This window comes from Peromyscus maniculatus, chromosome 11 (assembly GCF_049852395.1).
Source record: "Peromyscus maniculatus bairdii isolate BWxNUB_F1_BW_parent chromosome 11, HU_Pman_BW_mat_3.1, whole genome shotgun sequence".
In the NCBI taxonomy this organism is placed as follows: Eukaryota; Metazoa; Chordata; class Mammalia; order Rodentia; family Cricetidae; genus Peromyscus; species Peromyscus maniculatus.
In genome coordinates, this window is record NC_134862.1 from 60,937,445 (window position 1) to 60,964,337 (window position 26,893).

General features: G+C 44.0%; 1 protein-coding gene across 3 annotated transcripts in view; it reads right to left on the minus strand.

The window, feature by feature from the left end:
• The window catches only part of C11H1orf21 (chromosome 11 C1orf21 homolog), a 202,202-nt gene that overhangs the window by 30,138 nt on the left and 145,171 nt on the right, over positions 1-26,893 (minus strand). The gene's annotated exons all lie outside the window — the stretch shown is intronic.

Consider the following 26,893-nt stretch of genomic DNA (forward strand, 5'->3'; position numbering starts at 1 on the left):
TAATGAAAAGAGTAGGCTTTCAAACAGGTACCACTGTGTGTAGAACAGCATGCGGCTGGCGGTTAAATACCCATTTGTAGTAGTGAGAGACTGGACAAAAGGTCCCCAGTGTCACGGGGGGGGGGGGGGGGGGGGGGGGAGGGGCAGGACAATTGCAGGCACTGTCTGCCTGTCCAGGTGAACTGGCTGCAGTATAGACGCTAAGACACCGAGTGTGAATAAGGCCCTCGCTGGGACAAGGACAAGGGCCTGGCTACAAATGACCAATAGTTCCACTTCACAGTAAACTTTGGGGACTAGAGTCTACTGGATTAATGAAAGTCTTTGGCTTGTAGTGTGACAAGATTTTGTATTTCCAGCACAGCAGCCGCATGGGAAAAAAATATTCAGGTGTTAAAGTGCTGGCCTATTAGAAAATGTACTATCTCAAAAGGACTACCATCTCATGCTGTTAGAGACCTACACAAGGTCTTTATGCGTAGCTTCAAGAACATACCCTTAAAGTGGGAAGAAAGAACATTCATAAACAGGAGGCTGTTCATCCTTGAGGAACCTGAATTGTGGCCCAAACTGAAGAGACCACCATTTAATTTAAATACCACAGTGGACGAGCTTCCCAGCTTCAGTACATACAGAGTAGCCTGGATGCCACGAAACAGACGGACCCCAAATGGACTCTTTCGTGTCCCTGTTTCTCTGAAGAGAGTCGACACCATTTGAGGCAGTGAAATTCCAGCAACTTTTACATGCCCTGGCTGGTTATTTACTATCAAACACGAGTGCGTCTGCATAATATCAGCACTCCAAAAATATGGTAATTTCATGTTCTAGGAAAGGAAAACAATTACCATTCTCCTACAGGCTACCTTACCTTCTTTATACCAAAACAATGTATTCATGAGCATTTAAGAAGTATAAAATACGGCCGGTGAGACGGTTCAGTGAGTGAAAGTACTGATTCCACAGGCCTGATGCCTTGAGGTGCACCCCAGAGCCCATGGGGCAGGGAGAGGACTAACTCCAATAGCTCTCTCCACATGCATGCTGCATTGGCCATGCTCCCCAACAATAAACAAAATACACTTAGAAAGAAGTACGGACGGTAGACTGTTCGCTCTGCTGGGGACGGTAGACTGTTCGCTCTGCTGGGGTAGACAGGGAACAACAGAGAGTTACTCGACCTTTCACAAAGCAGGTGGGAGAATCAGCCCACTACCACAGCAGCTCCAGCAGCCCAGGCCCAATGGCCACTGTTTCCCATTGGGACTGCGCTGCCTGACAAGGGCCTCAAGCATCACGCACGGTGTTCCGCACAAGGCAGCAGAGCACCCGAACAGGGCAAGCGAAGGACTCGCCTCTCTGTACATCTTAGAGAAGAAAACAGCTTACAGGAAGCCTCCCGGCAGGGTGGAGCACACAGGTTTCTCCCAAGTTGGTCAGCTTTCTCCTGGAAGCTAGACATTTTCTTAGACACTGAGAGTGGGCAGGTATGATCTGCCCCTCTGGTCACATAATCTCCCAAATTCCATAATTTCCAACAAACACCACAGAGGCAGGGAACTGAAATGTCACATAACTGTAACCTATTTATATTACCTCTTCAAATCTATTATTCATACTTGTTAAGAACAAACTCCTATATGACAGAGACTCAATGGCAAAACTTTCTACTATGCACTTATGTCTTTATTTTACAAATTATAATTCATCAAGACCGACAGTAACAACTTATTGATTACTTAAGACAGTATATTATTTAATTTATGTATATTGACTGACTTAGTGTTCATAAATATTTACATACATTAACTCATTTTCACACCTACATCATCTGAGTTAGGTACCATTTTCTCCCCCCCCCCCCCCCGCCCCCCCGACAGTGATGGTCTTGCAGTCTCGAGCCTCATTCCTTAGCTTTACCATGCTGTGTACACCATCAGGTCTAGTCACTCAATTCCCATTTTACAGATCAGCAATCTGAAGCATTGAGAGATGAAGAACTTAACTGAGGTTATATAGGTAATGGGTGTTGATATTGGGATCTGAACCCAGGTAGCCAGACTCTAGAGTTCATACTATTAGTTACTAGGTCACAGTTCTCAAAAGTTTAGGACTAACACTTCTATCTATATTCTCCAAAATTTGACATTTCATTCACCCTATTTAAAAAAATGCATTTGTTGAACCCTCCACCCATACCACCAGAAATCTCTTGACTGTTGTCACGTTCATAATTGTAGACACAAAGCTTTCCAACATTACAGGTTTTGGTTAAGGTTTGAATTTTATCACTGGCAGAACCAAAAACAAATCCCTGCCAATGACTTTCCTTGAAGTGACAATCTCTCCTCATTCTTTTTTTTTTTTAGGAAATGATGTGCCAAACTCCCAGGTTGGAGCATCCAGGATCTTTGTTCTAAAGGAGCTATGCTACCCCATTGAAAGAAAGGACTGCTAATTCAGCTAACCACGCTATCAACTGCGCAAGTGCTTTTCTTCAGGAAGACAGAGTCCTTGGGTAGGCAAGGGAAATGCTTTATGCACATCTCTTACTGCCTTGCAAGGCTGTCAAAAAGATATGCCTCCAAGCACAAGATGCAATGAAATTTAATTTATATTGCTTCATTGAGGGCAATCTTAAGTGAAAATGGAAATTAGTTTTCTACTCTGAGTCATGATGGGATGGCCAGGACAGGCTGACTACTGTATCTTTGTTTTCTGTTGCTATGATGAAATACCGGAAGCTCGGTAATTTGTTACAAAAGAAAACGAGGCTTATTCTAGCTCAGTTTGGGGAGTAAAAGTCCAAGATCAGGCAGTCTCATCTCTTTGCTCCTGGGGACTCAAGGGTTGTGCAGACCAAGACCACCCTTGGACCACACAGAAAAGGAGCTTACTGCACTGATTATGGTGCACGCTGTGTAAAGAAGATTATCAGCCTCATGGGGTAAAGTCACATTCCATAAAACTTCCCTAGTATAACTGTAATTGAGTATACACATTACCACAGGCCAGTTTGAACACTTCCAGGCTCCTTAAAACCATTTGTAGTCAATTGGATTGTAGATCCTGACAACCAATGCTCTGCTGTCTCCAAACCTACATTTTCTAGATTCATATAGATGGAATCACACAAGGTGGGGCTTTTTGTTTCAGCATTTTCACTGAGTATATTTTTAAGGTTTGTTCACATGCAGCATATATCAGAACTTCATTTTTCAATGTAAAAGAACATTCCAGTGTATGACTATACCACGTTTTGCTCACCTAGCCATCACCTAATGGACAATTTAGATTGTTTTTCATTTGTGGCTATTATGAAGAATAATGCCACCAGCATCCACATGTGAGCTTGTGTGTACAAGTGTGTCTTTATTTCTCCTGGGCAGATTCCTGGTAGTGCAACTGTTGGGCTGTACAGTAAGTTTTGTTTCTCTATTGAAAACATGAACACACTATAAAGTGGCTGCATGATTTTACATTCCCACCTGCAATGCATGATGGGTCCAGTTTCTCCACATTCCACCATTAACACCTGGAAGTTTCTCAATGCTGCTATTTCAGTGGCCATGTAGTGGTATCTCACTGGGGACTTTATTATTAAAATTTGACTTTTAAGGATTTGTTCTTATTTTTTTTTCCTATATACTTACTGGTTGCCTACATTTATCAAAGAAAGCCAGTTTTATATTTGTTTACAAACATAATTAACTTGTATCTTAGGATTTGTTTGTTGGAGTGAGGAGAGATGTGAAATGATTGGCCTTTTTTAAAAAGGGGGGTGGGGCAGGAAACCAAAAGGGCTGGAAGAGTTGGTGGGAGTGGTGGAGACCCATGGTCACAGCTGGACGGGTCACCGACAGGGGGCTGAGAGCCACAAGGCGCCTGCTCCAGCACTGACATTGTGGGGAGGAGGGAGAGACCGCCAGGATGCTGTTTCTCTTCAAGACAAAGCCCCATTTCAATGCTACTTCACCCTTATACAAGGATCCTAACCAAACGAGCTGGGGACAACATGGACTGAGCAGAAGCCACGGGTCTCGCTCTCCCCACACCGGTATTCGAACCCTCTGGGAAGCTTGCTAGGACATAGACTCCGGACCTACTCAGGACACCCTGAATAAAGTCTCTGCAGAGGCCAAGGTAGCTGTAACTGAAAAAGAAGTCCTCGGCGACTCTTTAACAAATCAGAGCATTTCATTTCGGGGACAAGATGCCTCCATCTCGGATTTCCCCATTTGCCCTTCACAGAGCAGTTCCTGGGGTTCAGCGCAGATGACACCTCAGGGTTCTCACAGAGACCTGCCAGGGCAGCCACCCCTTCAGCCTTTATGCTCAGTGGCTCCATAGGCTGGAAGAAACATCCATTTTCCAAAAATGCTTGCAAACCACTGTCAGGCAGTGACAAGCTTATTTAAACAACGAAGTTTTCCTTTGCTTGGAATAATTTCTTTCTTTAGGAGCAGAGCATGCCTATGTCAGAGTAAACTTATCATTCCCTTCTCAGTTGCTGAAGACAGCCACAGCAACGGTATTAATGCGGCCGCCAGGAGCTCCCCTACCCCCTTGGCAACGCCCAGAGGGGAGCTGATGGTTTTCTTAAAAGATTCTCTCTATCCTCACCTCCTAGGTGCCCACAGGGGCAGCACCTGTTCAGGATGCCGACGGAAATCACCCTGCTCTGGGCTGGGGTGCAGAAGAATGGGACATCTCTTCTCCCCTCCCCTCTTGGTCTCATACTGGGCTGACAGCAGTAGCTGTGAGGGTCTCTTTTCTAGTTGGGCCTAAAGCATAGCGAGAAGCCCTCGTGTTCTCTCCCGCCCAGCATCGGGGAGTTCTCCCTTACTTAGAAATCCCAAGGGTCAGAACGTGAGATCTGAGTTCAGTATCAGCTCCTGGGACTGCCAGTGTCCTGTACGGAGAAATGACACTGAATAAGAAGGCCCGAAGGGTTTGCCCCACCTCTGTCTGTCTGTCTGTCTGTCTGTCACTGTCTGTCTTTTTCTCCCTCCATATCTGAACCATTTCTTTTCACTTCATTTCCATTCTTGGAAACTAGGGGGAAAAACCCACTTTGCCAAAATTCTATAACCAAGAAGTTTTAGGGCACACCTGCACATTTGAAAAATAGGGCCATATTCAGATACAAAATAATCATTTCACCTCAGAGGGATGTATTTCATAGAAAGTAAACACCTTGAACACCATCTCATCTGACATTGGCTATTTTATTTCTCACATGATATCAAGATGATAAAGGATGCCATCTATTTTAAATAGCTTGTCTTCTGCATGATTATGATCAGCTGAACCTCATTTACTTCCCCAGAATTAGTGCATGTTTACCTGTGGGGATGTCCACTCCATCAGCCACAGCTATTAAACTCAGCCAGCCAGCATCGGAACAACTACACAAAGCCCAAAATGTCTGTCCATTATCATTACTTAGGTACAGAGATTTCTCAATTTAAACAGTATTTTGTTAAAGTCATTTACCGGTGACGAGGTTGAAATGTGAAGTCTCAGCTTTGGAGGAATTCTTTCCCCGTAAATGAAAATCCTGTCCTGCATTTCATTTTACAGCACAGCAATGTGAAAGGGCCAGGCCAACTTCAGAGCACCTAATGCTTTTTATGCAGTTGCTCAGTAAGGCAGACCGGAAACATTTAAAATAATCCTGTAAGTTAAACAGCCACAGGAAACAGCTCGGAACAGATTTAATTGTGTATCAACAAATTTAGAACAAAGTCATTAAGTCAAGATGTTGGTAATTAAAAGATACAAGCTACAGTGTCACCAAATCCTGCTGACAGTTCTAAGTTAAGGACATTTTAAAGAGATGATGCTTCTCTGGGTTTTTCAAGGCATACACACACAGGGTGCCCCCCACTTTGGAACTATATTCAATGTTTGCCCATGATGCTTCTGTCACCTAGGGAAAGGTAGCTTGTGCTGTGTAACAAGCAGCCTCCTGTATCAGGAGCTTAACAGAATGAAAGTTTACTTCCAGTGCATGCTACTTCTCCGGTGCAGGGTGCAGAAGGCAGATACTCAGGCTAACTGAGCCCCCGTATCAATCTAACCTTCAAACTCATCATGGCTGGAGGTCAACAAGGGTTAAATCCTCATATTTACTTGGCCATATGTTACAGAACATATAAGTCAAAAGCAGAGACAGCAGGAGACCAGACAGTGAGATCCAGGCCAGCCAGGGCTATAAAGTGAGACCTGTCTTAAAAAAAAAAAAAAAAGTGGTGTGTGTGTGTGTGTGTGTGTGTGTGTGTGTGTGTATGAGAAAGAGAGAAGACACAATCTTACTACTACACATTTATCAGGAGAACTGAATTATTTCCAGATAGCTCAATAACTACCATGCTTCTAGTTTTTCTAAATGTACATATTCTCAATCATGTACTACCTAATGTTAATGACAGAATTCTTCTTTTCTGAACAGTCTGATGCATAACAAATACCATTATGTATATTAAAATGTAAAAATTTTATAGAAATAGAGAAACACATTATTGAAAATTTTAAACTGGATCAAAAATGCCATTCAGGATTCAGAACAGGCTTAAGTTCTTAGGGAGGTAACCACAGTGGCTAGCATTGGTAAATGACACTACACACAATCTGGACACAAGATCTGTAGTTCATGCCTTCTAGAAAAAAATGTATGAAAAGCACACCAGATCACGCCAGCTTCTCCATTGCTTCTTTTTCTTCCCAACTACCAAACAAAACAAAACAAAACACCTAGGAGTGGGAATCCCATTCACTGTGATCTTCATCAGTAAGACCAATGGTCTTAGGAATTCAACTGTCTACTCTAGCCCCTGTCATCCTTGTTCACAGCTAGTGTGGTGCTCAGGGTGGGATGGAAGGAAATACGAACTGAACTTCTGCCATATTCCTCCAGGCTTGGAAGAGAAATGAGAGATTTTGGATTTTATTCTAGACATAAATGGAGAATCCGGCGGAGTTTTAAGCAGGGCAGTCACATGACTAGACATAAGTTCTAGAAACGTCACAGTTGAGTGTGAGAAGCAGAGGCAGGCTGTCTCCTGAGGAGTGGGCTATAGTAATCCTGTGGTCTTTTGACAGACAGTATAGGGTGAGCCTGACAGCAGAGAGGATACTAGATTGTGGAGTGAGGAAAGATTTCAGTTCTCTAGGGCAATCCAGTGGCAGGTGTGAGTGGGGAGACTGGAGGGAAGGAGTGGAGGCAGGAGATGCTGAGAGGCCAGTGTGCTTGAGAATGTTCCCCATCACCGAGGACTCCTTCAGACACAAGTGCCAGAAAGTCCATTTGATTCCCTTCAAGCCAGTAAGGAATGTATTGGATTTACTTCAGAGGAATGATGGGTGATACCATTCTAATGCTGTGAATATGTGTTGCTCTGATTGGTTGATAAATAAAACTGTTTGGCCAATGGTGAGGCAGAATAAGGTTAGGCAGGACATTCTAAAGAGAGAGAGAGGAAGGAGAAAGAGAGCTGAGGAGACGCTTCTAGCCGCCGCCAGGAAAAACAAGATGCAAAGCACCGGTAACCCACAAGCCGCGTGGCAAAGTGTAGATTTATAGAAATGGGTTAATTTAAGATATAAGAGCTAGCTAGCAAGAAGCCTGCCATGGCCATAGTTTAACAATAATATAAGCCTCTGTGTGTTTATTTGAGTCTGAGTGGCTGTGGACCAGGCAGGACACAGGAAAACTTTCAGCTACAGAGGAATGGATCTGATCTCACCCAGTTTCAGGCAGGTAGTAAAACTATGTCTACCTGTCTGTCTTTGCTTATCATCTTGGTTTAATTTATTTCATGACCCTGCAGCTCCAGAGTCAATCCTCCCTACTCTGTAGGTCCATAAGGAAAGACTCAACAGTAGAAAACACTGAAATCAGCCAGAGATGGAGCCAGATGGCCACTTCTGTGGTGGTGGTGATGTCACAGGAGGACAGAGGCCTTTGTTGGGAAAAGAGCATGCAATGGCCACCACAACACTCGTCATTCATCTGCCTATGGGCTCTCTGTATTACAAATATTTTCTATTAGGACACATATGTGGATGCTTATGTAAAAAAATATACTATTAAAATGATAATCTATGCAACACAGACCATACAGTGAGTGTATGTGTTCACATTTAAGAGCATTAAGTTTTGGACTGGTAAATGAAGATTTCTCTTTTTCATTTCCCTCTCTCCCAGCCACTCTTAAATTTATTTTAACCGATAGATAAAAACATAAAAATGTGCACATTTATGAGGCGCCATTTTTTAGTACCTCTACAAAGAGATTTAGCTACTTTCCAATTTAGTTCCCCCTTCGCACATTTTCCCCATCAGAAGTCTAAGCAAATGAAAAGTCCCTGTTTTAACAGCACCCTCCCTTTCTGGCTTTCTGGTTCATATAAATGTCAGGTCTGCTCTGCTGTAATTGTTTTACAGAGTGGATGGAGTCTGCCACTATATTCCTATACAGTCCTACACTCAATAATCAAATCTGGCATTGTGCCACTATGTAAGCACTCCAGAAGGCTTTAGGTAAAGACTGGTGGTAGCCTCGGTCTGGGCTGAAAAGGCTCTTCATGATTAAAATTTAGAGTGCTTAGGCCATGAAGAGCAAGCATGACTCTTTTCCCCTTTCTTCCCTTAGAGAAGCATGCGGCCAGAAATAGCAGCATTGATCTTGACATGCTTAAAAGGTATGCTTAGCCTTGAGTTTCTTCATTAGTTTAGCTGCTCAATCTTCTAGATGCCTTCTAGCAAAGCTTCCATATTGTCTTTTTCTATAATCACCCCTGAACTTGGTGTACATTCCCTTAAGTCTTAAGGGGGGCATTTACAGAGGGTGGAGGGACAGTGATGGGTCTACGAAGCATGGCATGGTGGCCTGTCAGGGAGAAGTCTACCACGTCTGCTGCTCACCTGAGGGTCAGTGTTAGGAGAAAACTTAAGCCAACTCCCCTGAAAAGGCTTTGGAACATCTGATCACACTGTCCTCTTCATTCTTTCTGTATGCCCTCTAAGTCCAGCTGAGGGAGGCTAGATAAGCAGAGGAAACTAATATGCCAGATGAATGGTGTTAGATGGTTAATGAGATCCAGAGGTATATGACCAATGCTACCAACATGATATAGACTTTGACGGTGGCTTACTGTCCTTTGCTATAATGGCACCTTCCTATCATTACCCTTGCTAACTTGCTTGTTCCCATCATGCAGCTGACTCATGACATATTTAGAAACTTTGTATAAGAACTACCCTATTTTGGGAAATCCTGACCATTCCTGGACTTTTCCCTAAAACCCATGAATATTCTCCTCCATTAGAGTTGGACCATAAATAAGCTATCCACAATCCCACCCATGCACCTGATGATGTCATTCTCTGTCCAAAACCACATTTTCCTCAAGTGTATTCTACCTTCTATCCTCCGCTCAGGTGACACCTCTATCTCTCAGGGCTGGTGCTTAAGTCTTAATGTATAATAATATCTTTTTCCTTTCTTCTTTTGCGAGTGCACAGGTGCATGTGTGCATTTGTGCTAGAAGCCCAAGGTTGGGAGTGTTCTTTAATCTTTTTCTACCTTATTTATTAAGGCGGGGCCTCTCATTTGAGCCTAGAACTCTTCAATATGGCTAGGCTGGCTAGCCTAGCTTGTTCCAGAGAGCCCTGGTCTCTACCTTCCAAGTCCTGGGACTATAGGTGGGCCACTATGTATGTTTCCTTGGGTTCTGGAGACTCAAACTTTGGTTCTCATACTTGCATTGCAAGCACTTGACCTACCAAGCTATCTCCCTGGCACCCTATCAAAGACTATCGAGGTCCAGCCCCTTAAAAGCCTTTTCGCAGGATCTGTGGAAGAATCTATAACCAGCTTAGGAATCTAGTCTTAAAGACATCAAATAAATCTATATACATGATACTCTTTAGTCCATACCCTTTATTCTTCTGAGTTTAAAATCTATCTACATAGCTTCTATTCTCATACTTAGCTCCTTTCTTGCCTGATGTCTCTCTACATTTTTCTTCTGTACTTTCTAAATTCTGTCTTAATTCTCCCATCTCATTCTTCCCCATCTAGTTCTTCCCCCTCCTCCATCTCATTCCTCTAGTCCTCTCAAGTCTCTGAGGTTTTCAGTTATATTCCCACACCAAGCAGCAATTCTCTGGCCAAGGCAAGGTCACCCAGGCTTGAATTCTTACCGGGTCATAAAGGCAGATAAGTTTACCTCAGGCAGTGACTCTCAGGCTGTCTTTTACAACCCAAAAGGGGAGTGGTTAAAGGAGGAGGTCAACTAAGAGCTAAAATTGGTTCATATATCAGAAAAAGGGAATTTATGTGCTCAAACTACATTCCTTGAAGTGGTTAGGTAAAATGTTAGGAGTGTATAATGTTGGTATAAATCATGAGTAAAATAAAACTGCCTATGTTTCTTTAGGAGTCGTAACTGTCTCTGTAAAACTTGGCTGCATCGTTTTCTGGCAGCATGGGGGTAGCTAGGCAGCCTGTGTCACAGCTTGATGTACCTGGTATGTAAAAGCTCCTTTGTTCTGAGTTATTGTTAAAGGGGAAGTCTAGAGAAACCATCAGGGTTAATGGGAGGAAGTGTGGGGGGGGGGGGCTTAAGTTTAATTTGCACAAGAAACAAAACCTTGTACCTAACATCCGCCTGACCTTGGCAGTTGTCTCTGTATGGATATTTACCTTATTTCAGGAGACTAGCGTGTGGTCTGGAATGTTTATCTGTCCGTAGTCTGTCCTTGGGAATTGAGAAATATCTCAGATAAAATGCTTTTGCCTGGAGATGGCCCTGACCCTGGATACTTGCTAATGGAGATAATTACAGAAGGCAGATATTTGAGTTTAATGCTAAAAGGGGAAGACAAAAGCCTGGAAAAAGGAAGTCTTGCCTGTGTGACTGTTGTCAATACAGTTGGGGGAAGTATCCAAATACCTTAATAGTATGGGGAAAAGTTGTGCCCAATGAATGATCAAACACACTGCAAGAAGTTCTTAGGATAAAGAATCAATTGGGGAAGCTATAATAGCACATATGAAATTCATTGCAGGAAACAGCTGGTATTTACCAAGCCAAACAACACCAATACTCCTTGAGCCTTGGCTTCCTCTGGAAAAAATCCTTGATTCTTCCAGGTAATAGCTTTGTCATAGTCAGCTGAATGCCTACTTCATATTTCTGCAGCTCGCAACAGTACCCTTATCTTAATCTTAAAAAAGAAACTGCAACATACTTTCCTTTGTTTAATAAATCCCTTCTTAACTTGATAAATCCCAATTTTGATTCATATTGCCTCACCTTAAAATTCTCCTATGTAGTGTAAGTCAAGACCATAACTGCTCCTGGAGAGGCCCCCGAGGGACAGACTCATCAGGCTGTACCTCCTACTGCCCATGACACCAGAGAAAAATCAGTTTTCAGAGTCACTCTGCTGATTCCTCATTCTTTATCTCTAGAACTCAGCAAGAGTTTTCCCCCACTTGAGTAAAAAGCAGAAATAAAATTAAAGTGCAGGCCTCTGAGCTTCCATCAACTATGTGGACCTGAAGATAAGCTTGCTTGTTTTTCCAAAGCATGTCCAGGCAAGCCTAACTATGCCATCCTTTGGTGTGACTGGACCTCTAGATTTCAATATAGTTTATTAATTCAGACGTACCTACAAGCGTTTACAGTCACATAATATGGAAAGCCCATCTTAAATTAAAGTATTTTCCATTATCAATTTCATGAAGTAATTTAAACTGTTCTGGTGCCTCTGACATGGATGTTTTCAATCACTTGGTATCATGAGCCTTTTCAGTTCATCTCATTTTCAGGTATATTATCCTCCCCTTAAGTATGTGAAATAAGATGCACTTTGACCTTCTAATGCTAAGCCCCCAGTGTGGCAGTTTTGCCACTCACCATATTAACCTCTTAAAGTAACTGATAAAAAGCTGCTCGAGCCAGGTGGGGTGGCTCATGAGGATAATCTGAGCACTCAGAACAGGGAGGCAGGAGGATCACAAGTTCAAGACCTTTCTTAACTATCTTTCAACTTCCAGGCCAGCCTGTGTTACATGAGACCGTACATCAGTCCCAAGAACCCCTGGGAAGGCGGTTTATGAAGACACACCAAAGTCATTACTAAATTAGAATTTTTTTTTTCCCTTTAGGAAAAAAAGAAAAGAAACAAACAAAAGACCATGACCGTGACATGCTGGAAAAGCTTTCCAAACTCCCAAATGAAGCACAGACATGCCAGTCCTTTAAGCTGTATCCCCCACAAACTCTGGACTCAAAATAAATGAGTGTGCCTTCCTCTGAAACTCAAAGACAGAGTGGCATCCATTTTTTTTTTCAAACAAACATAAATCATGATGTAAAAGGAACTTACCATATAAAAGATGGCTGCAAGGATATATTTGATAAAATCCATGGTTTTATGATAAAATTTAATAGATATGTTGGAGACCTTATGCCACTTTGCAAAATCTCATGCCAGTAATTTAATGACATGAAAGCTAACAAATAGGATTATGTCTGCTGTCTACCAGTCACTTGTCACACTGGGGGCACCCAAAGAAAACATGTATGTTGGGGTCTCTGTGCCTAATGCATGTTCTCCCTTTCCCCTCTCCTACTCTCTCTTCCATTTCACGCTACAAAAGACAAACTCCTAGATAATACTTCATTTGCTTCTGACATGGCAGCATACATAGTTAACTGATGTTCCCAGGAAAACTCAACAATGGAGAAACAGAGACATCGATTCTGCGTTATTGAAGGTTTCTCACAATTACAAAGGCAGTGACAAGAATAAAAAATAATAGCCAGTGTTGATGGCATCTTCCCCTTGTTAGACATCACATTAGCCTGTAGGCTGCAATTGATTTAGATAGAGATAAAATCCAACCACAGGCCCCAGTGGCATTAGCTCAGAAAATGCCAGCCATTATTCTTACTGCTATTATTGTTTACTTAATATGCATCAGCTAATTCTGACAGCAACTACATAAGGTGAGAATAAGGAGGAGGCCATTAAAGAAATGGAGATTCTAAGATAATTATCATCCAGGGTGAGAGAGTGGCCCCAAATGGACATCTCTTTCAATACACCTTTGCACTATTTATTTGCAACTCTACATAAAGGAAAGAGGATGTGGGAATTTCAAAGCTCTCTTTTATGTCCTAATATCTAAAGAGGAGACCAAGGCCTGGATGGAAGGCACATGTTTAAAGACACAGTCATGGAAACACTGGTGCTGTTCCTATGCCCCTGCTTAGAAACTGTAACTGCCCTTCCAGGCCAAAACAAGTCATGGCCCAGAACATACAGGATCAATGAGCCACAAGGAACTCACAAGGAATGGAGACCAGGGTTCATCCTAAGAGCATGCCCCCTCCAAAGACACTCAATTAAAACATTTCAAAAGTGTAACTTATGACAACCAAATACTACATAAGTTATACATCTCTCCTGGGGTAGATTAGAGCTAGTTCCTAAATGTCTAGGGGTTTTTGTGAGCCAACTCTAGTACATAAATTGACTGACATTATAATCAATGCCTGTCGCCTCCCGCTAAGCTGTTTCATCAGCTCTTGTCATAGACATTATTTCATATATAAGATTTATTTGCTCTAGCCACCTAAGTTGGTGTTCTAGAGTCACCAGGGAAGAGTGACTTTAAATAATTATGTGGTAATGCTTCTCTCGTATCCTTTCTATGTGGTCAAGAGGAAATGAAAAACATGGCATTGGGAACTGCCTACTCTTGTCCAAATAAGGACCCACAATACTGTTTCAGAATCACCCAATGGTTCCACAACCTTCAGAGATTGTGAAGTTACTGTAGAAGGGAGACACAGTAGTCTAGTCTAATGTTCCAGGCTCTGCAGAAAGGTAAGGAAGACACCAAGATGACAATGTCACCCTCCTGGGAGAACTTCTACCTCCATTATCGTCTTGGTGGCCAGATGTCACTCTAAGTTTATACACTTGTCTCCTCTTAGGGCCTGGGTTAAATGCCTGCACCCAATAAAACACAAACCCTTTAAAATAGCGATTGCATCCTTGTTTATATACAGCTGTGCTAGACTTCCGATGCTGTGACAGTAATCTGGAGAAAAGAACGTAAAGAGGAAAGATCTGTTTTGGTCCATAGTCCTAGAACCTTTAGAGCAAGGTCAGCTGAATTCATTGCTTTAGGCCCGAGGTGAGATAGAACATCATGGCAGCTGGAGTTTATGACAGAGGAAGCCAGTCGTCTCGCAGGAACCAGAAAGTAGACAGGCAGGAAGGGGCAGGGACAAGGAACCTTTCAAAGACACACTCCTACTTCCTCCCCCCAGTTCCCATCGCCCACCATCTTCCATTAATACCATAAAATTAAGATCCATCATAGATAAATCCACTGATTAGCTCAGGGTCCTGATGACCCAGTCGCCTCTCAGTGACTGGATCCACTAATTAGCTCGGGGCCCTAATGATCCAGTCGTCTCTCAGTGACTGGATCCACTGATTAACTCAGGGTCCTGATGATCTAGTTGCCTATCAATGACTGGATCCACTGATTAACTCAGGGTCCTGATGACCCAGTCCCCTCTCAATGACTGGATGCAGCAGCTGGGAGCCAGGCTTTCAAAACATGAGCCTCTGGGAGCCAGTTTATATCCAAACCATGTAGTAGACAATATCAGCAGTTACTCAGTAAGTATTTGCTGAATGAATAAATGAATGTTTGCCTTCCTTTTTTGCTACACTGCTCAGTGACAATAATTCACTCAAAATAAAGTTGGATACAGAGAAGGCTGGAGGATCTTAAGAATGAACCGAGACACAAGGGTTGGCATCTTTACTGTAGCCTTGACTAACGTTTGGACTAAGGAGGGCAGGGGAAAAGAAAAGCTAGCAAGAAACAGCATTTACCAAAACTCATGGCACCATCACTTAAAGCTGGGTTATAATAAGTTCATGGTGGTTTTCTTTTTAAAAACATGTTTTAGGTTATTTGAGGGATGGAAAAAGAACTTAATTTCACCCAAATACCTGTGAAGTATTCTTCTCACCACAAATCTTTGGATCATATTGGTAACAAGTGTCAGTTGTTACTCACTCTTTTGTAGTAATAATAATCATTTGTGTAAGAGCTATAAAGCTCACAGCATCCAGGAGAGGTAGAACGGCGGTGGTCAGAGGCTGGGAAGAATGGGGAGTGAGTGATTCATGGATGGGAACCGAGTTGGAGCTTTGCAAGATGAAAAAGTCCTGGAGAGGATGCTATGCTGGTATGCAGCAAGTCTGATATGACGTATTAGTGTACTATACACTTTAATTGTATAGTATACTATACAATTAAAAATTGTTAAATGAAGAGGCCTTACCCTTCTGGAGGGACTGCTGGTTCCTGGGAAGGGAGGGTCATTTTCTCCAGTGGGGTAGTCACTGGTAAGTAGCTCATGTGCTAGTAAATATGCATTGTAATGCTCTTGGAGGCAAGCCTAAACTCGGCGGGATGGATGGACATACACACGTACACACTTGACATGAGAGTAGGAGGGTGCTAAGAGAGGGTAACAGGAGTGAAAAACTAAAATTCACTACACACACACACACAAAGAATATCAAAGAATAAAAGAATTAAAAATGTCCGTATGGCAAATCTCATACACACACACACACACACACACACACACACACACACACACACACATAATTTTAAAATACAGAATTTTAAAAAATACCACAATTTTAAAATTCTTGATCAAATCTATTAAATGTGCTTTTTCTTGTATATTTCAAAACCAACATTAAACAGAAAACATACTACATACACAGATCTGTAAAAACACTCACGTCCTTACAGGGGGTAACCTCAAAGGACCACTTCTGTGCCACAAAATCCACTAGACAACAGTGACCCTCCAAGTCTGGCTGTGCTGGAAAAACTGTTCACGCCATAAAGGCTGGCATGCGAGGCGCTGGCAAAGTGCCACCTCACACCTTTGAGAATTCGGAGCAACTACCGTTGAGAGCAACACTGTGCGAGAAACATGGCGCCGGGTCCGTGTATGACTCCAATGCCTGACGGAGAAAAACCCCATGCGATGTTCTAGAGCGTGGCAACAGAAACTGAAAGCAGCCAGCACAGCTCACAGCTTGCCTGGAGCTGAACCAGTGTGGAAAGGAAGCCCAGAGAGAGGCCTTGAAAGCCATGGCTCTGAAGATGAGCTCCGGGAGAAAGCTGCTGCTCTCTGCCCGTAGTTCCCAGCCCGTGGTTGTGCGCCGTGGTAACGGATGTCTGGACAGACTAAAGGACTTGATGAACTCTGGCTCTGTGTGTCGGCCTGGTACACAGAAGAGGAATATGAGAAGGCTCATCTCACCTCCTCATCATCTCATTTCATCTCCTGGGAGCATTTACACCTCCTTGCTCGCATTCTGGGCATCAAACTGGGGACCGACAACCACATAGACTTCCCCACAAGAGCTGTGATTTTAGTTTGGTATTCTTCCCTTGGAGTGCCTGCCTACAGGAAATGAGCATGGTGACCTGGGATTTGGTGTGTCTGTGTGTGCTGGGGGGTATGGATGGGTGTTGGGATGGGGGTGAGCATGGAGGCCAGAGGTCACATTCCTCACATGCTCTCAAGCTTAGTTTTTTGTTTGTTTTTTTTTTGGTTTTTCGAGACAGGGTTTCTCTGTGTAGCTTTGCGCCTTTCCTAGAACTCGCTTTGGAGACCAGGATGGCCTCGAACTCACAGAGATCTGCCTGCCTCTGCCTCTTGAGTGCACGTGTGCCACCACCGCCCGGCTCAAGCTTAGTTTTTGAGACAGGGTCTCTCACTGAGCCTGGAGCTCCAGGGACTGGCAGGATCTTCTTGTCTCCTCCACCCCTCCCACAGAGCTGAGATTATGGGGGCATACCTGCTCTTCCATGGATGTTGGGGATCTGAACTCAAGGGCCTCACGCTTGCATGCCAAAGCGCTTTCCTCAGAGCTGTCTCCCTATCTTCAAATGGCTTTTAAAAATGGAATCCCAATCAACACTCAGAGACGGGGAAACTGAGTTTGAAGAACCTGCTCCAAGAATTAATTTCAGGTGGGGAACCGAAGCCCCAACCGCTGCTGCTGTTCACATCCAAGCGCTCCTGGTGGAGAGATGTTAACAGTAACCGATGACTGACGCGGAGCGTTTCCTCTGTGACCATTAGCTTTTAGCCGCTCAGCGACGTTTACACTGGTGCCGTTGCCCACTTCACGGAGGAACAGAACACAGCCCGTGGCACAGTAGTGAAGGGCTTCCCCGAGACCACAACACCCAGAGATGGTGGCTTTCGGAGACCATATCTCAGACATCCTCCAAAGACATTATATATGAAGATTTCCCTAATCTACTTTAGGAATCTTTCCCATCCATGCCCGGTACTTCTCTCTCCTCAATGAAGGACCAAGGTAAAAACAAACACTTGCTAAGCCAGTCAACCAAAGCAGAAGAAGCAAGAGAGAGAGGATACCCAGAGTGACGGTGAGATCATTTTGAAAATATTTTAACAGGAAGTAATTTTGCTAGGTAATGCCATCCACTCTGAGAGCTATCTTTGACATGCAGATTGGGAACTATGTCCAGAAGTGCCCGTTTAATTAGACATGGAAAAATTACACATGCTTTAGAGAGAAAATGGCAACTAGGACTTGCTTCCGATTTGCTTGTCTAGGATTACATATGCTAGGGGGCGCTGCTGAACAGTTTTACAGGTTTAGCTCATTTGGTTCTTTGAGTTGTACACTGTGTTAGAAAATGGAGAATGTGTAGTGTTTTTTTAAATATATATAATTAAAATTTGCTTAGCTCCAGTCTGGTAAGTGTTAATTAACATGATATTTTTACTACAGAAGACATTTAAAAACAGTTTCATTCAGTATATTTACAGTGACTTCTTATTCATGCTAAAGCATTAATCACCATTTCTGTCTTTCTCCTTGCATGTCCGAGAACTTAATGAAAAGAAAACGGCATGTAGGTGGTAAACTGAGGGCACAAAGACTTGCATCTTAAAGTAGGTTGTGGCTTGAGTTTTCTCTCTGGGTCCCGCCAAGTCCCGGCAGTCCGACAGCCCACTTATAAAATAAACACACAGACGCTTATATTATTTAAACTGTTTGGCCTAATGGCTCAGGCTTCTATTTATCTAGTTCTTACATCTTTAATTAACCCATTTCTATAAATCTATACCTTGCCACGTGGCTCGTGGCTTGCTGGCATCTTCACATGCTGCTTGTCATGGCGGTGGCTGGCAGTGTCTCTCTGACTCAGCCTTTCACTTCCCAGAATTCTCCTCTCTCCTTGTCCTGCCTATACTTCCTGCCTGGTCACTGGCCAATCAGTGTTTTATACAGAACAATATCCACAGCAGTAGGTAATAGAATGTACGACATAAAAGATGAAAAGAAAATCAAATGAGTGGTATGAAAATATTAGCAGTCGGGAAATCTCGCCCTGGCCTCCTGCACAGTTGTTATTAAGTCATGAAGTCGGAAACGCATGGATAAGGAGAGTAGCATGGACAGTGTGCATATGCTGATCCTCCAGCCGGCTCTACAAAACTGCTTTTGCCAACAAGGTCAAACGAGGCAGCCTACAACCTAGCCTACTTACACAAACCTAACCTTCTGCGTCCCTCTTTAGGGCCGAAGACCCTAGGATCAGAAGTAACCCTGGTGTCTTAACCCTCAGCTTTCACAGTATCCTCTTCTAGATTCCCAAAAGATGCCAACGATTTTGAGTTGTCCTAAATCTGCAGTTACCCAGGATTCCAGGAGCAACACCGCCTAGAAAGACAGCCCTCTCCTGCAGATAAGGGTAATTACCTACTAAGAATGTGACTGGTTATCTTCTGAGAACCATCCTGTCCCTCCTTTGGACCACTTCAGAGAACTAGCATGGAAACAAGGATCAGCCAGACTATATCTTGATATAACATCCTGGCTAATTACGGACATTTTCTGACCTCCTGTCTGCATTTCTTCCAGTTGAAGCCTAACGCTCATGCCAGTACCCTGAAGATGAATTTGGACACACTTGTGCCCTTTATCTTTCTGCCCTCTTCCCCAGGTGCACTGATTAAATCCCCACTCTGTGTTTCATATTACCTCAGTGGCTATCAAGACGGCTGAGTTTAGTCCTATAAAACCCCTGAAGCTGGCTTTGCCTTAAAAATTGGGTTACAAATGGCACAAGTTTAATTACATGGGCTCATTCTTAATTGGAAAACATCATGCACACATCGGAGGCTGAACAAGGAGTGCGATTACCACGAAGACAAAACAGTTAGGAATTACGCACACATACGAACTCACGTCTGTCTCTGAAGTTTCACTGGTGGTATAAGGAATGATTTGTTGTAGAACTGAAAGTTCCATGTAAAATAATTTTAGTAGCTCATGCTTAGTGTTTTTTTCTTAATTAGCAAAGATAATTGATTCCATATATATTTTTAGCACTTCCTCAAAAGTAAATGAGGAAGGATCACTGGTGTACTCAAAGGCACTGTGTAGACAGATAAATGACAGCATCCTATGGCACTGTCAGGTCCAAAGGAAACTCCATTTCCCCCAATTCCCAAAGGCAGAAGGGACACATGGCTATCCTGTGGTGCTTATTAGCATATCAAAGCACATGCTGGCCTCCAGGCTCCCTCTGTATCACAAGTGCCTGTTGCACAGAAATTTTAAAGTCCATGCCAGCATCCTAGCTCTTCTCAGCTCCTCCCCTACCCTAAGTTCCCCAGCTCACGGGCTTCCCGACCCCGGCTACTCATTCTCCTATAACCTCATATTTGGGCCATACCCACTCTCTCTGTCCCCCTCTTCCTCCCCACTCACCCTCCCAAGCTCTCCTCTCCTTCTCTCTAACCTCCACCTCTACCCAGCTTCTTTCATGGCCAGGTCTGGTCTGAGGGCCATGTTCAATCTACTATTTTCTCTCGGTACTCTGGACTCTTCCAGATGCCTCTGGCTGTTCTCTCTCTCCTATCTACAACAACAACCACCACCACTTTCTCCTTAACTATACCATGGAGTGGTCATATCATCAGTTTACACAGGTTTCACTATCATACCTTCGTGGAAGTAATGTCCTTCCACGCATTATTATTTTATGTAGCTGGTAAAGCAGTGCTGGGCAAAAGGCACCCAGTGAACATGTGTTGATGGATACCCTGTCCAGACAGATTCAGATACTTCCAAGTTCACAGAGACATGCCTCTGTAGTGCAGGAGAGCTATTATTAGATCACCCTGACTAAGGTGGGAGTGACAGCAATACTTTATTCTTTTACTTGCTATTCATGAGGTCCGAGATAAGTTTTGCTGAGATCTGACGGCTTTTGGAACATGGAGGCGCAGTGGGCTTCCTCCCTGTGCTCCAGGACACCCTCGGAGCCACTTCCTGTACGGCTTTGTGTGGAACGCGTAAGTTTGTTCTTGCAAATCGTTTTCCCCAGCATACGCAAAGCAGAGTCCTTTTTCAGAGGGCAATAATAACACTTCTATTTTGAAGGGTATACTAAAAAACGGGAGGACTTTAGAAGGGTTTTAGTGAGTAAAAGCTGCTCCTAGATGATTAAAGAAAGAGAAAGGGAGAAAAATAGAAAGGAAGAAAAAAAAAGAAAAAAGGAAAGACAGAAGAAAGGAGGAAAGAAAGAAAGAAAAGAAAGGAAGGAAGAGAAGGGGGGAGACCTATAGGGGGAAATCTCCCAGAAAAGGGTCATATTTCAAGAAATTCTGAAAAATATAGCTACTCACCAGACAATTAGACTTTTTAGAACCTGAAGTGACTTTTAAGGGAGTTGCTTAGAAAATTTAGGAGAGAAATAACTGGATGGGGACTGGGAAGAGGGCTTGTGGTAATATTATGCCTGTGACCAAATCATAAAATAGTTGATCCTAAAATGCCAAGTGGTGTTGCCTCCATACTGCCACTAGCAGTATTTGCCATCCAGGTTACAGCTGCCAGACACTGGGTGTCCTCTCATTCCCCACCAAATTCCCCATCAAATTGGGGGTGGGGCCGTGCTCATGGCGCATTTCTCAGCTAGGCACAGGGATGGGTATCAGAACACATCAGTGTGCCACAGTTTGTTCTATCTTATAATTAGCAACAATTATTGTTGTTATTTGTGATGTGTGTGTGTGCACATTTCTATGTATAAATGTCAGTGCGTGTGTGTCACGGCTCATGTGTGTGGGTCACAGGATAACTTTGGGTGTTGGTCCTTGTCCTTCACCTTGTTTGATGAGAGATCTCTGCTGTTTTCCACAGCTAGGGTCTGGTAATCTTCGGGGGATTCCTGTCTCCACCTCCCGTCTCCTCCTAGGAAGAATGGGTTTACAGACGCCTTTCTGCATGTCCAGCTTTGACACGGGAGCTAGGGATTTGAACTCAGGATCCCAGGCTTGCATGGCAAGCACTTTTACCCACCGAACCATCTCCTCAGCCCCACAATTTATTCTAAATCTGGCAGATGCCTCTGTCAAAGCGACCTCCAGGACAATCAGAGAGTTCTCAAAAGGCTGGAAGTGTATCTCTCCTTATCAAGAGTTCTCACAGAGAACACTGGAAATCTGAGTGCTCAAAAATGCTTGCTTAGCAGAAGTAAGGAAAAAAAAAATGTGTTTTCAAAAGGCCCCTAAGCACACCAGAGGTTGACATTTACACACAGACAATTGGAGAGCACTAGTTAAAAACAGTTCCTATCTATGCTCTAAAACGGCAGTTTAGGAGCTGCCATTCACCACCAGCTCTTCCATCCATGATCAAAGGATCATTCAGGGTGAAGACAAGGATTCATTTCATGGCGGCTCTATGCCAGCTAGAGATGGCCTGTTAGGGACTGTGTCTTCTGGAGGTGGTGTGCTAGAGACTGTACTGGTTACACTGTGTGTGCATGTGTGCGTGTGCATGTGTGTGATGATTCTGGAGAGAATGGGAACTTGGGAACTTTCTGTTAAGTGTCGGGGGGTCACAGGCGGCAAGGAAGCAGCCTCCCTTTCCTCAATCCTGACCCCACCCTCTCTCGACCTTCTTCATTTGCAGAAAAGACACTGCACTAGGATTCTTTCAACCCATTGGCTTCTCAGGAACCGGAAGGGAAGTTATATCCAAATGAAAAACTGAAGAACACATGAATTTCTTTGAAATGATTCTGATGTGTCATATCCCCCCCTCCCCCCACGCCACCGCCCTTTCTGGATCAACAGACCCAGAGATGTTTGCTAGCAGTCAAGTTTATACAAACCATCTTATTTATTCTAGAAGGTTAGTGTAAAACGTTGGCTCTCCAGGCTTATGAAAAGCTCACAGGGTCCTTTCTTTGGTTCCTAGAAATCCCAAAACTGAAATAACTTCCAAGTTAATGTACTAAGGATATCCTGTGCTGATGACAGTGCTGTGCTGAATAGCAAAGCAAAGCAAAGCAAGTAGACCCTTCTGTTTTCGTCTTTTCTACTGAAACAAGAGTGAAATGTGGCTAATCACAACTGTCCCATGCCCTCCTGCTGAGGGTGAAATCTTTACCCACGTTTATGGAAAGGGAAACTTGAACTTGGACAGGAGTAAGTAACCTACCTTATTGTCACGTCTCGGTGTAAGTATTGGCACATGGTAGATTCTTAATGAGTAGGCCCAACTCTGCCCCCAGCCTCTTGCTCTGCAATTCCACGAACAGAGCGTTTAATAGAGTCCAAAGGACTTGGCATGTCATGTATTAACTGATTTAACACTTGCAACTTGTCTGCGAGGAAGTAGTGATATATTACTGCCAACACCATTTAGGAGGAAGAAACGGAGCCTAACTTCACACTAAGGATTTGACTCTAGATATGCAGCTAGCCGGGTGGAGAGCCTAATGACCCAGGAGACGTCTTCTCATATGGGATGTGTTGACAGTCACTGGACCTTGTGCTGGGAGGCTAGAGAAGGACAGACAGCTGTACTCGATTTCTTACTTTATTCTTAACGGTTTCTTAATATTTCTTGTTTGTAATTGGATGGTTTATGCATACTTTAACTTTGGAATTTCTGTTATTAAAGTTGAATATTTAAAAAAAAAATCCCAAGAATGACTACTCTGAGAAACAAAAGAAATGCACAACTTACCAAGGCCAAGTTCTGAAAGCCCTGTGAGTGAAATTAGCAGTTCTGACTCACACAAATGGGGCCACAGAAATCATCAGCGTTGTTATTTACTGATGCACACTGATGGTTTTTTTATCAGCCGTAACACACATGGCGAAGCCTTCTCACGGGTGAGTGTTAGGACAGATCTGAGAGGGAGCTGGTGGGAGCAGAAAACACAGCTAAGGCCACGTTCACTGTAAGGGCTGCTAATGAATCCCCGAGAAGTGGGGAGGAAGGGGAGCTGGGAAATGACTGGAGTAACCCTGTCCTTGGAAAGCTGCCTGTGGACACTGGAACAGCTGCCCTTTCCTCTTATCATTTTGAATGCCAAACAGATAAAGCAGGGCACACAGGAGGGGCTTTGTATGCAGATGCATGCCTGAGTTCCTCTCAAACAAAGGGCTCATCTCAAGGAAGCCGAAGGACAATTGCATTCTGGGAAGTTCCCTGAAGTAGCCACATCGAACAGGTGTGTCCAACTGCTCATCTGATCTGGAGAAAAGGCTCCATCAGCTAGTCTGAAGCAGAACTGCCAAAGCTATTTTAAGTTAAAATAGTTAAAAATTAATATATATTCAAAAAGCACCCAAATAATATAAATACTTTTAAAACAGAAATTAAATCACGAAGGGAATATTTTCAAATTGAGTTCCTCAGACCAACCCAACACACTAAGAACAATAATGATTAATTCATGATTCCCTCATTGGTATTCATGAGTCAGGAGGCTTAGATGCTTACACTGTGGTTTCCAATCTGAGAGCGCACGGGAGGAGAGGGCAGCTGATACGCACGCAAACAAATCAGAGATAATTCCCAAGTCCGTGTAATGCCTGCCAGTGCAGAGAAGCTGCACATTGTTTAGAGCAAGATAAAAACCGATATGGGGGGAAAAAAAGCCATTTCAGGAACAGAGTGGGAGGGAGAATGACATAAAGGTTAGTAAGTCTTGTGATGCCCAGGGCTGCTTTTATCACAGAGTGATTCAGCTGGACAAAAAATAGAAGTGGGTTCTTTAAGCCAAGACAGTCTTCCATTCATCGTTTCCTTTCTAAAATTATAACAACCTTCTGTAAGAAGAAGGCTCGGCACTTAAGAAGGGAGTGTGGCGTGTGGGTCCCCCCTGGCCTGGTGGCTCCGGGCTCAGCCACTCATCAGGTATCACCTTCCCAGGATCTGTAAATCCACATCTGTTTGTCTTTGTGTTCAACAACCCAAAATACAGTGGTTTTAAGAATTTCTGGCTGAAATCATTGCATGACCACACAAACCTGAAAAGGCAACTGAGCAGCCATTACAGAGGCCCTGCCCTGAACCAGATGAAGCCTTCCTTCCTATTGTGTTTACAAGTGCAGAAGGGGCAGTCCCTGGGACTTCTCTGGCCTTCTAGAACAAAAGGTTCCTCCCACAGAGGCTGGGGCTCTCCTGAGCTCTGGAGCAGGAGGGAGCTGCTGGGTATATGGTCAACACGTCAGGAGCTTGCAGAGTGAGTGAGTGGGCCCCTCAGGGGCTCATCTGAGGTAGGAGCCTCCAGTGGGCCGACTGCCACTGACCACCCAACTTCACCTAGCATTTACTTCTGCAGTGTATAGGGCCGACACCCCAAAGTGAGAGGTGATAACCTTGAACACTGTGAAAACTCTGTGTGTGTGTGTGTGTGTGTGTGTGTGTGTGTGTGTGTCTGTGTGTGTGTGCATGTGTTCTTGGGGTGGGGAGGGCAGGGACCCCCGAGAAAGAGAAGAGGCAGTTATTGATTAGGATAACATTTCTTCCAGATCTAGAGTCCAGTTGGGAACAAAGCCAAATGAAACAGCAAAGCTCTGTCTGTTCTTAGCAGGGGTCCTCCCTGGGTCTAGAACAAGTCTCCCCGGGGGCCCAGGGGTCTTCCCTGGCTCCACAGTTAGTGCCCCTCCCGGAGTCCATGGAGGGGCAGTGGGCTCCTCCACACAGTGCCAATTTGCATGAGGCTCCCGTTGCTCAGCAGCAAGATGAAAATTATTCTTCCCGCCAGAGGCACATCTAGCTAAGTCAGAAGAATGTCTCTGTGTTGGAGGGAAGTTTTCCTGAGTCTGGACTTCTGACTTGGTCAAGCCTTCCCTCTTGTCTTAATGTCACCCTCTGGACTGAGGGTAAAACCAGAAAGCGAGGTTTTACTGAAAAGAACAATTTAGGAGCACTGAAGGTCTGACTAGGAAGCTAACAGGTGTTGGTGCACGCTTGTGTGTGTGCACACGTGTGCACACTGGCCTGCAATGCCAGAATTCAGCTTTTCACTCAAAGAGGAAAAGAGAGAGTTTATTCTGGAGGCAAATCTGAGTGACCATGGCCTGGAAACAAGGACTTAGGTTACCCCAGGTTCTACTGCTCCAACACGGACATTTTTATGGTAACTGAACATAGAAAGCTATGAATCAAGACATTTCTAAAATATGTTGTGTGTGGTGGCACATGCCTTTAATTCCAGCACTTGGGAGGTAGAGGCAGGAGAATCTTTGAGTTCAAGGCCAGCCTGGTCTACAAAGTTCCAGGACATCCAGGACTACATAGAGAGACGCTGTCTCAAAAAAGTAAATAAAATAAAACGCAATGGTGCAAACATTTGAAGAGTGGGTTGGTCAGCAGGCACAATCTGAGCTATAAACCTCAGATGCTGGCGAACAGCACTGAGTTCTGGGGTGGGTGGAGAATGGGGTGCTGTTAGGTTAATACATCCCAAAGATTTTACCTGTTTATCAGGATGCTAGGTCTGACATGGATGTGGGCAAGGAATGGCTCTTGACGGGGCTGAAGACCAAGGTCAATTGTAATTAGTCCCTGGAACGGTGACATTCTAACCTCCCCACCGTCACGGACGTTTGAATCAGCCTTTGTAGACACAGCTTTCAGGTCAGGAACTCTCCTTCAGGCCCTAAGCGTGAGTCCAAGAGCCCATTCCCACATCACACCAAAGTTCCACAGAAGAGTGTGAGCGGTCTTCCATGTCACAAGCGGTGGCATATGGACACTCGTCTCCCCGAGCACGGACCCTGAGGGGCTGCGCTGGCGAGGACATCAGCAGCCTCTGCTTGGCATCAATGGCTACTTGGGTAAAGGAAGCCCAGACACAGATCCCATGGAAGGGGAGAGCCGTGTGGGGGAGGGGCTGAGGGAGCAGAGGGCCACCCGACAGTGGGTGAGAGGTATGTGTATCTTTGGCACAAAGGGCAGATATGTTGCTACTGATGTTGTTTTGATAATCAAAGTCATATTTTCACTGTAGCAAAGAAATCAACTATTATTACATTCATTAAGCGCTGTTAAAATGTAGACTACTGCCGGTAAAAGTTTTGCCTCTCTGCTTCCTACACATTTACAAAGTTGGAATTATGAAATTAGACATCTTTGTTCGAATGGTTTTTAGTGGCAGATGCCGTTTCAATACCTGGACAGTCTGCTCAGTAGTCACTGAAGTAACGCTGGCCATTCCCAGCTCTCACCGTTACCGACTCCCCCCCCCCCCCCCCCCCCCCCCACCCCCCGCTCCCCCCAAATGGTACACTCTTCCATGGCTGTGTTCTTTGACCTCCCTTCTCAAAATTGCTGGCCAATTTGAACAGGATCATGTCTTTGGCTTGCGATATTTATAAATAAGTGTGTACTTATTTATATTCTCAACAGCAGAATATGAGGGTCTGACTCACTTTTTGCCAAAATTAACAGTATGATTTT